Genomic DNA, 9,274 nt, shown 5'->3' with positions numbered 1-9,274 from the left:
AAAGAGGTAAGGAGAGAGAGATCTGCTGTGAAATTGAAAGTACTTGGAACAAAAAAGAACGTCTTCCAGACGGTCATTCATTTCTTGTGTTTCTGTCTGTTCATTCTCTTTACTCTCATCATGTTTCCCCCTTTAACCTTTCCCCATCTCCCTCTTTGGCCATTTGTTTTCGCAATTATGATTCCCTGCCTTGTGCTATTTTTCTATTTTTTCCCGCATGGCTCTGCCTCTGTCACCCTCCACCTTGTTGTCTCCCCTCCCCTCATTTGCAGCCGAGCCGCCTGAGAAAATCTCCAGAAATCCACTCCCTCCATTTCCCACCCGTCACTGGTGATCAGTCTCTGAATCTATCCAATTCGCCGGCCGCATAGGAATCCGCCGTGACCGTTTGATAATGCAAGCAGGCACGCAGGAGCCCCTCTCGCACGCCAGAGCGGGTCCCCGCGTGCACGCATATGAATTCCCCGTGCCGCTCAATCAAGCTTTCTTTTTTCTCTATTCATTAGTGGGTGTTTGTTGGAAGGCTGCTGCCTCTTGGTGGTTGCCGGCGGTACGCTCTGTGCCGTTCGCAGCTGCGGTTTTGTGCTTCGCGGGGCTTTCGTAATGGGAGAGGAATTCTGCCTGCACCCCTCGCCATCTGTCTCAGGGATTTCCTCCACGTCCCAGATGAAGCCTCTTTCCCCACCTCTACCTTCACCTTCGTCAGCTTCTCTCCTTTCAACCTTCTCGCAGGTGTTACTTCCTCTCAAGAATTATTGGCCTGTAAAGGGCCTCCAAAAGCCTTACTTCTTGTGTACTAGCAAGCTGAAGAAACCCTAAAAATAACTTGAAAAGTTAGTTTCTTTGTCTGCAAGCTAACTGTTTTACAGAGAGAAAAAAAATGTAGTTGTACTTTGCATATCAGATTTTTTACAGTGTAGAATGAGTTTAAATGAAAACAGCAGAAAGAGAACAAAGTGATGGAAACAGCTTAACACTGACTAAACTACATTTAGACATGAGGATACACACACCAATCTGGCGTAACATTATGACCACCTCCCTAATATTGTGCAGGTCTCCGTTGTGCCTCCAAAAGAGTTGTGACAAATCAGAGAATGGACATGGGCCTTCTGAGGATGTCCTGTGGTGTCTGGCAACAGAATGTTGTTAGTGGGGGAGGGATGTGGATCATCCCACAGATACTTGATCAGTTTGGGATCTAGTGAATTTGGAGGCCAGGTCAACACCTTGATGCTTGGTGCTGTTCTTCATGATTTTTTGTGTTGTTCCTAAACTGTTTTTGTGTGTGTGTGCCTGTGTCAGGCTGCATCCTGCTGGGGGATGGCTGCTGCCATCAAGGAGTGTCATCACTATGGGGTGGGGGTGTCTGATGAATGCCAGGTCCAAAAGTTTCCCAGCAGAACGTTGAATTGTCTCAGGATGGTCAGTGTTATTCACTTCTCCTGGCAGTGGTCACAATGTTGTGGCTGGTCGGTGTATCTAACAACAGTAACTGTCACTAACAACTATACAAACTAATAGTACTGATAGTATTTTCTTATCTAAATTGGTCATCATGAGCAATTTTCATTGTTTATTAAGGAAAATGAGCCAATATTACATATCGGTGAGATATGAGGAAGAGTATGATGGACAAAGGAGCTTTCTGAAAGCTTTACAAAACCATCTCTAAACAGTTTGGAGTCCACAAATTCCACAAATTACAAACAATGTTATGAGTAGTAATTATGAATTTAAGAAAACAGAGAAGCAGTGATTTATGAACCATGGGTGAAAAGTCTCTTCAATAAGCTGTGTCCAACTTCAGTGACAGAACCCAGCACAGAGTGTGGCTTGCAAATGCAAATGCCCCTCGTCGGATTTGAAAGCCAGTCTGCACCTGAAAAGATTTTTGTCCAACACTTAGGGAGGAAAAATAAAGGCTTCAGAAGCTCTTTGTTGGATGGTGTATAAAGCGTCTAAAACCGCCTCTGTCCGTGATTCTGACAGCTGCATTAGAGTAGGAGGCTGCGTCCGACGATTTCAGGAACTGTCCGAAACCGGCAATCCAACGCGAACATGCATTTATGCTTCAATAGGCAGACATGTCAGCGTTAGACAGTATCGAAACCACTCTGCATGTCTCTGACGATGGACCGGTAAAATGTGAAGCCATTATACTCATTTGTCTCATTTTGAACTGCTGCACAGCAGCTACTCTCACTCCACAATCCCTTTTTTTGTGTTTTATGTGAGAAGCAGCATCTTTATGTGTCGATCATACAGCGGAAACTGAGGATTTTCATTTGATCCGTGTTGCACTGCACATGCATGAAATGCCACTGGTGTGGAGGGTGGAGCACTGTAATACGCTGCCCCTGCTCCTGCTCCTGCTCCTGCTGCTGCTGCTGCTTCCTGCGGTGGCGATATTTCAATGCAGTCGCACTGGGCCAATTCCATTTCACGCTTATCTATAATTTAAAGTTTTGTGGAACTCTTAGGAGAGGCCTAGTTTACTTCGATGACCAGTTATAACATTTCACAAATAGGTTTTTTTTTTTCATGTAGGCATATTTGTTTTCATCTTAATTGAACTACAACTAGCCCTGTGATGGACTGGCGACCTGTCCAGGGTGTACCCCTGCCTCTCGCCCGATGACAGCTGGGATAGGCTCCAGCAGACCCCCGCGACCCTTAACAGGAATAAGCGGGTATAGAAGATAGAAGATGAAGATGAACTACAACTACTGTTTCTATTTCTTGTACATTTGTACATATGCAAATCTTGTACATTTTGTAACTATTTTTCTTTGTACTAGTGGTTTTCAAGTGTTTTTTAATGTGCAACTGAGCCTCTGTGACCAAGTTATCTCCCTTGTGCATCAATAAAGTCTGTCTACGTCTAAATCTAAGTTCAAAACCAGGGTTGATATATGGCAAAGGCCAGTAAGGCCACTATCTGGGCAAGTGAGTTGTGGCCCAGGGCCTAGATTGTTGTAATTTGTAGTTTCCATGTTTGATCCACTTTGTCTCAAACAGAAATCACCCATGTGCTGTAGCTTCTAAAGCAAGGCTGGGATCCCAAATCCGGGTAGTAACTCGCTTATGTCATTGTGGACAGACAATCAGCTCTCTGTGCTCTAATGACAACAGGCTAAAAAGTGTGGTCTGCATGTTGTTGCTGCCACCAAAATCAGTCTTGAGATGCACGAAAGTGCATGAAGGTTGCTTCGATTTCCTTCTTCATATCTCCTGAAATAGGGTTTTCTGAGAATAACAAAATTGAATTGAGGAAAATACTCTCAAGGAACCAGCTGGCTCACATTTAAGGAGTTTTGAGCCGAGCAAATCTTTGCTTATTGTTTACTTGATGTTCCTTTTTACGGTCATTCCTGCCTCAGGTCACCCTGAACCATCCCTTAGTGCTGCTAATGACATAGGATGCTGGGAACCTCCATCGATTCAAATGAGCGTCTATCCTTTACTCTCTTCACTTTGACACTTTATGCTTTTATATACCGCCAGCTTGCCAGTTTCCATTTTTTTCATACTTTGCTAAACGTACAGAGTGCAATTACTTCATATTTGCCATATGGACATGTGAGCGGTATTGATCCTGTCTGACTCTTGGCCAAACGTCAAATAACTGTGCTTTTAACCCTAACCCTAACCATAAATGTATGTAAATGTATCCTACCCATTCAATCATCTTCGAAGGGTCTAACATGAACATGCACACATCTGACCGCGCCGACTGTATATCAGCAGTTGTCTGAAGGTTCTCAGTCATCCAGGTCATGGTATATCCAACAAAGGTTCAAAAAAGGCAACTGGACTTGAAGAAAAAAACCCAAAAAACTCCAGTCCAGTTGCCTTTTTTGAACCTTTGTTGGATATATCAGCAGTTATTTTGGGTTTGGGGCTTTTAAAACCAAAGGTGTCTACATTTGCCAAACCTGCGGGTAGCAGTGGACTTACTTTTCCGCCTCCGCACATCTGTCCTCTGTCATCCAAATCCCACGGAAGAAATTATGGCTCGCATCCCAGTCACACCCGCCATGCCCGGAGTCCTTTCATTACGTTCAGCGCATGCAGGATTGGAAGGACACTAAAGCAGAGACGTGGAGGGATAAAGGTGGGAAGATGGCGAATGACAAAACAACTGAGGCTGAAAAGCTGAGATGGAAACGGATGAAACTGAACTTGAGGGGTGAAATGAGGAAATAAAAAGAGTGATGCTCAGAAGTGAGAACAGATAGGAGGTTGAGGAAAGAATGCAAACAAAAAATAAATGACATAGACAGAGATCCGGGCGATGGACGGGCAGACACAGCAGGCAAGCACCGCGTACATTACTAATATTTGACATATGCATCGATAAAGATTCCTTGAAGACAACCAAAAGCAGAACTGACAGAATGAATGACGCAGCAAAACAGATAAAGAAAATCCATCAGTCAAAACCTTTGATTATGCTTTTGTGAGTTTAGACCATATAGCATTTAGAACTTTTTTTATATGTTCTTTTGTTCTGAGTCATTTTCTCAGTCAGACACGATGAAAGTCACAGTGTTTACTGACAACAATCGATTTTTCTAGTTAAGGGCCTTTTCTCTCCAGCATAAGAAGGTTTTCAGGTTTTCTTCATTTTTTTTAGCCTTGAGGTTCTTTAGGGAGACGGATCCGACATTTAGACATCTTAAGACTTCAGTTCTTCAAGCCCAAATCCAAACAAACTGGCTTTTTAAATCACTGCAATAAATTTCAGAAATATGGCATTTTCAAATAAACAAACTACTACTACTACTACTAGTAGTAGACTCTGAACCGTGGCTGTTCACGTTTATTTTAGTTTTTGATTTTTCATGCTTCCTCATTCATTCATTCATTCATTCATTCATTCATTTATCCATCTTCTGTAACCACTTGTCCTGTGAAGGGCCCCAGTAGGGCTGGAGCCTATCCCAGCTGTCATTGGGTGAGAGGCGGGGTACACCCTGGACAGGTCTCTAATCTATCACAGGGCTAACACATTTATTTTTTACTTAATGGTAGGAAACAGTCTGCAATTTGTACTTATTCAAACATTTGTATTTGTCTCTACTAAGAAAAACCCAATACAAATTAAAGTATATAAAAGAAACACTCATTGTAGGTAGGTGAATCTTTACACTAGAGATGTCAAACTCATTTTAGTTCAGGGGCTATGTACAACCCAATTTGATCTCAAGCGGGCCGGAACAGCAACATAATAGTGATAATAACCCTAAATATAATGACAACTACAAATACGACAACCAGTTTTTCCCTTTGTCTTAGTGCAAAGAAGCACATGTTTGTGAAAAAGTGCAATTTTAGCACATTACTGGCATCTGTCGTTTTTATTTCTGGGCCTCAGTGTTGTGTTATGTTCGCAACTTTTACTAAAACAGTGCGACCCCTAGTGGAGTAATTAGGAATAGCAGATCATTTTATTTGAGAAACTGCAGTTAACGTCTTCAGTGTGATCTTCACGCTTTGAAAATTCATGCCATGGGCCAGATCGGGCCTTCTACGGGCTGACTCATACAGTACAGTATACAGCAGAAGGTTTTTGACCAGATTTTGGCTGCATGGATTTGACCATGAGTGAAGTCCAGCGCTGATGTTGAACAATAGGCTTATTGTTGTAGTTCATTGCCAAAGATACAGGTGTCAAACATACGGTTAGGGGGCCAAAAGCGGCCTGTCAGACAGTCTAGTCTGGTCTGCAGCATAAATTTGCATACTGGGAAAATTACACAGAAGACTGCAATTTTTCAATGAAAATAACTGCTGTTCCCAATTTGACCAATGCTTTAAAGGATGGTTTATTAAATGTAAGCTTTCTCCTAATTTACTTGTTCTTCTTTGCACTAAAACAAATGGAAAAAAATGTGGCCCGCTTGAGATCAAATTGGGCTGTGGCCCCCGAACTAAAATGAGTTCGACACCCCTGGCCTAAGGTGTTGGAGGTCAGTCAAGATCTGCTCCAAAAAACTCCAAGATTTCAAAGCAAAAGGAGTAACCCTTCACCAAACTCTTGCACACTAGCGTGTTGTATCTTCAAATAGTAATTTCCGCAACCCAAACATTTCTGATTTTCTTCTGGGACCGTACCTGCCTACCTGTACTCCCTTTCCATCCTCCTACCACCACCACCCCACCACCAAATCGTTTCCGCCTTCCGCCGTCCTCTACAAGGCCCCATCGATTTAATGTGATGGACAGAGGAGACGAGAGGCTGCGTTTCTCTTGACAGCCGTAACGCTCTGCCTCCAATTGACCCGGTCCTCTGCTACCCACAGTTAGTCCTGTTTATGGACAGCGGAGGTCATAAATCCTCGGTGCAAAGGACACAGACAAATACGGGGAAGGAGGATACAAGGGTATGATTTTCACACACTTGGACAAACCAAGCTTCCTGCCATACGCAGTGGAGCATCGAAGTGATTAAAGGTGCAGTGTGGAAGATTGCATTGCATTTACGAGATCCATATCCATAAATCACACCATTAAACTTCCATTTCCACTTATAACCTTCTTACAAGTGCACAAACAACATAAAATTGTCTTCTACAAATACAGCTAGGATCAAAATATTGATTGGAAAGGTCCCAATACAACTAAAAGAAATATGGAAAAGAATAAAACAAAAACAGAACAATGTGTCATCTCAAGAAAGTTGTTTAATTAAGCTGTGATCAGCACAAGAGGTTGGTTTGTTGTATTAAAATCGGGAGCTAATTTACTTGTGTTTGCAAGATAAGATGCCCAAACACGATTAGCCACCATAATTACTCTTGGTTTCCATAGTGGCTGCAGGACTCAAGAGCACGACTCAGTGGTAAGCAACAAAACCAGGTTTATTTGGAACTGAGCAGGCAGGAAATAAAGCAAGACTTACAACACAAGACTTGACGGCTGGGACGCTTGACAAACTGACAAGACGAACTGGCAATGACACCAAACACCAAGCACAAGACTTAAATACACAAGGGAAGGACAACGGCACAGGTGCAAACAATCAGGACGGGGCTGCTGCAATCAGCTCAAGGGAGAACAAGAGGGCAGGAAGTCAAGACACCTGAAACGAAAGGAGACGGTAAGTACAACAAAATAAAACAGGAAGACAAAATGCAAGAAAGCGTGACCGCCATCAAGGACGAGACTTGACACTTATATCAAATAAAAGTCTTCACTGGTACTCATTCATTAATCTTCTGTAACCGCTTGTACTCCGGAGGGTTGCAACTGCCATTGGGCGAGAGGCGGGGTACATCCTGGACAGGTCGCCAGTCTATTGCCCCATTCACACTCACATGCATACGGCAATCTAGAATCACCAATTCTAATAGCATGTCTTTGGACAGTGGGAGGAAGTCGGAGTACCTGGAGAGAACCCACGTAGACACAGGGAGATGAAACTGAAGATGCTGAAAACTTGGCCCTAATCTAGGATTGTTGCCAATTTGGTGGCAAATTTCAGCATTAGCAGTTGTGTCTGGTCCTTTAGGCCTTTTTTTTCCGGATTGTTTTGTCTCTTTACGGTTTCTCTGTTGTTGTTTTTTTTATGCAGGGTTATGAATCCCCGTCGGTCTTTCTTTCATTTCCGTCTCAACCCGGCCAGCCTTAGGCAGATTGGTCCCTGCATATGAACTGGGTTCTACTCAAGGTTTCTTCCTGTCAAATGGGAGTTTTTCCTTGCCACCATCGCCTTCATGCTTGCTCTCTGGGTTTCAGGCTGGGTTTTGTAAAGCGTCTTGAGACTATTTCTATTGTTATTGATGCTACATAAATAAAATTGAACTGCTGAACTGAATTGAAAAGAGGAATCCACTCTGAAAGATGCGCTGACTGGCAAAATCAAGGGACATGCAAAGACTCACTGTTTTGGGTTTTGCATGAACAAAAAAATTGGTTGTTAAACATTATTGTGCTCCTTGGAAATTTTTTTATTTTCAAAAAAGAAAAATGTGTTACATTGGAACCATTCATCATGTTTCTAAAACATTATTATTTAATGACAAAAAATATGGAAAAAAATAAAAGTAAATCACAATCAGATGATTGGAGAAAATTAGCTATCAAATGGGACAAAGATCAATAATATCATATTTTATTATTTTGATTTTGATACTTGTGGATAAGATTCTATTTTGTTGCCACATATTCTATATTTTTCTGTTCTGGCTGTCATGAAGTTAAATTATAGCTTAAATATGAAAATGGCTAGACTATATATCTAAAATATGTATGCTTGTTTTTGTTTGTGTATGTTTTTGGTTGTTGTTGTTGCGTTTGTTTTCTTTTATCACTGTGTACTTGTTTGTCTTCTACGTTGTTGTTAATAAAAAAAATAAAAAAAAAGACTCACTGTTTTGTGAAAGGTGAGAACGACAGCGTCTTTGTGCGCACATGGTTTCCTAGCCCGTTACAGAGCTTTTACCTTGTTAAGACCGAGCTAATCACATTCCAGCACGTGCACAAATTGAGTTGCCGTTCACGTGTATCAGCTTAAGTAATTGCAATGAGATCAATTAAAAAACAGGACATCACAGCAGGGGTACAATTCTTCCACAAGATTATTTCTACAGGGCTTTAAAGTTGTCAATACATCATATGCAGCTGCGTTGATGCACATTAGCTCGGGTCATGATCTGGCTCACTTGCACAGATACAATTGTGCACACCATGTGAGATTGTGATTTCTACCTATACTGTACATGTTTTTCCTTGGATAGGGCAGAAATATACTCGCCAATAAACCCAATGAGTCTGATCAAAACAAAGGGTGAATAATGAACTTACACTCGTGTGGATGCCAGAAACAGTGATAAGGTTGCTCCATATGTGCTGGATAAGAGGAAGCTAAGAGTGTATGAGGCAATAACAGGAGCTTATAAATTAAAATATTCTGGGGACTCTGTGAGGTAACTATGAAGTGGAGAGCTCTCTTGACACCTATGTAGCTTCAAGTCCTCATTCCTCCAACAGGAACACTGATAATAGCTGGCTAATCCTAGCCCTAGCCCTAGCCCTAACCCTCGACCTAACCCTTAAACTCTGGTATACTGTGAGATAAATTAAAGTACTGTCTTATCTTATGACTGTACGTTTTCGGGATAAATATTTGACTATTTTACTTTTTTAGCTACATTTACAGAGTTGTCAGTTGTAAGTCAGACCACTATGGTTCAGTATTGCAATGAAGTGTTGTGCAGGTAGTCATGGTGTCCGGATGTTGTACTGTATGTTTTCATTGCTCACACGT

Source organism: Chelon labrosus (genome assembly GCF_963514085.1).
Source record: "Chelon labrosus genome assembly, chromosome: 2".
Taxonomy (NCBI): domain Eukaryota; kingdom Metazoa; phylum Chordata; class Actinopteri; order Mugiliformes; family Mugilidae; genus Chelon; species Chelon labrosus.
This window is presented reverse-complemented; position numbering follows the sequence as displayed.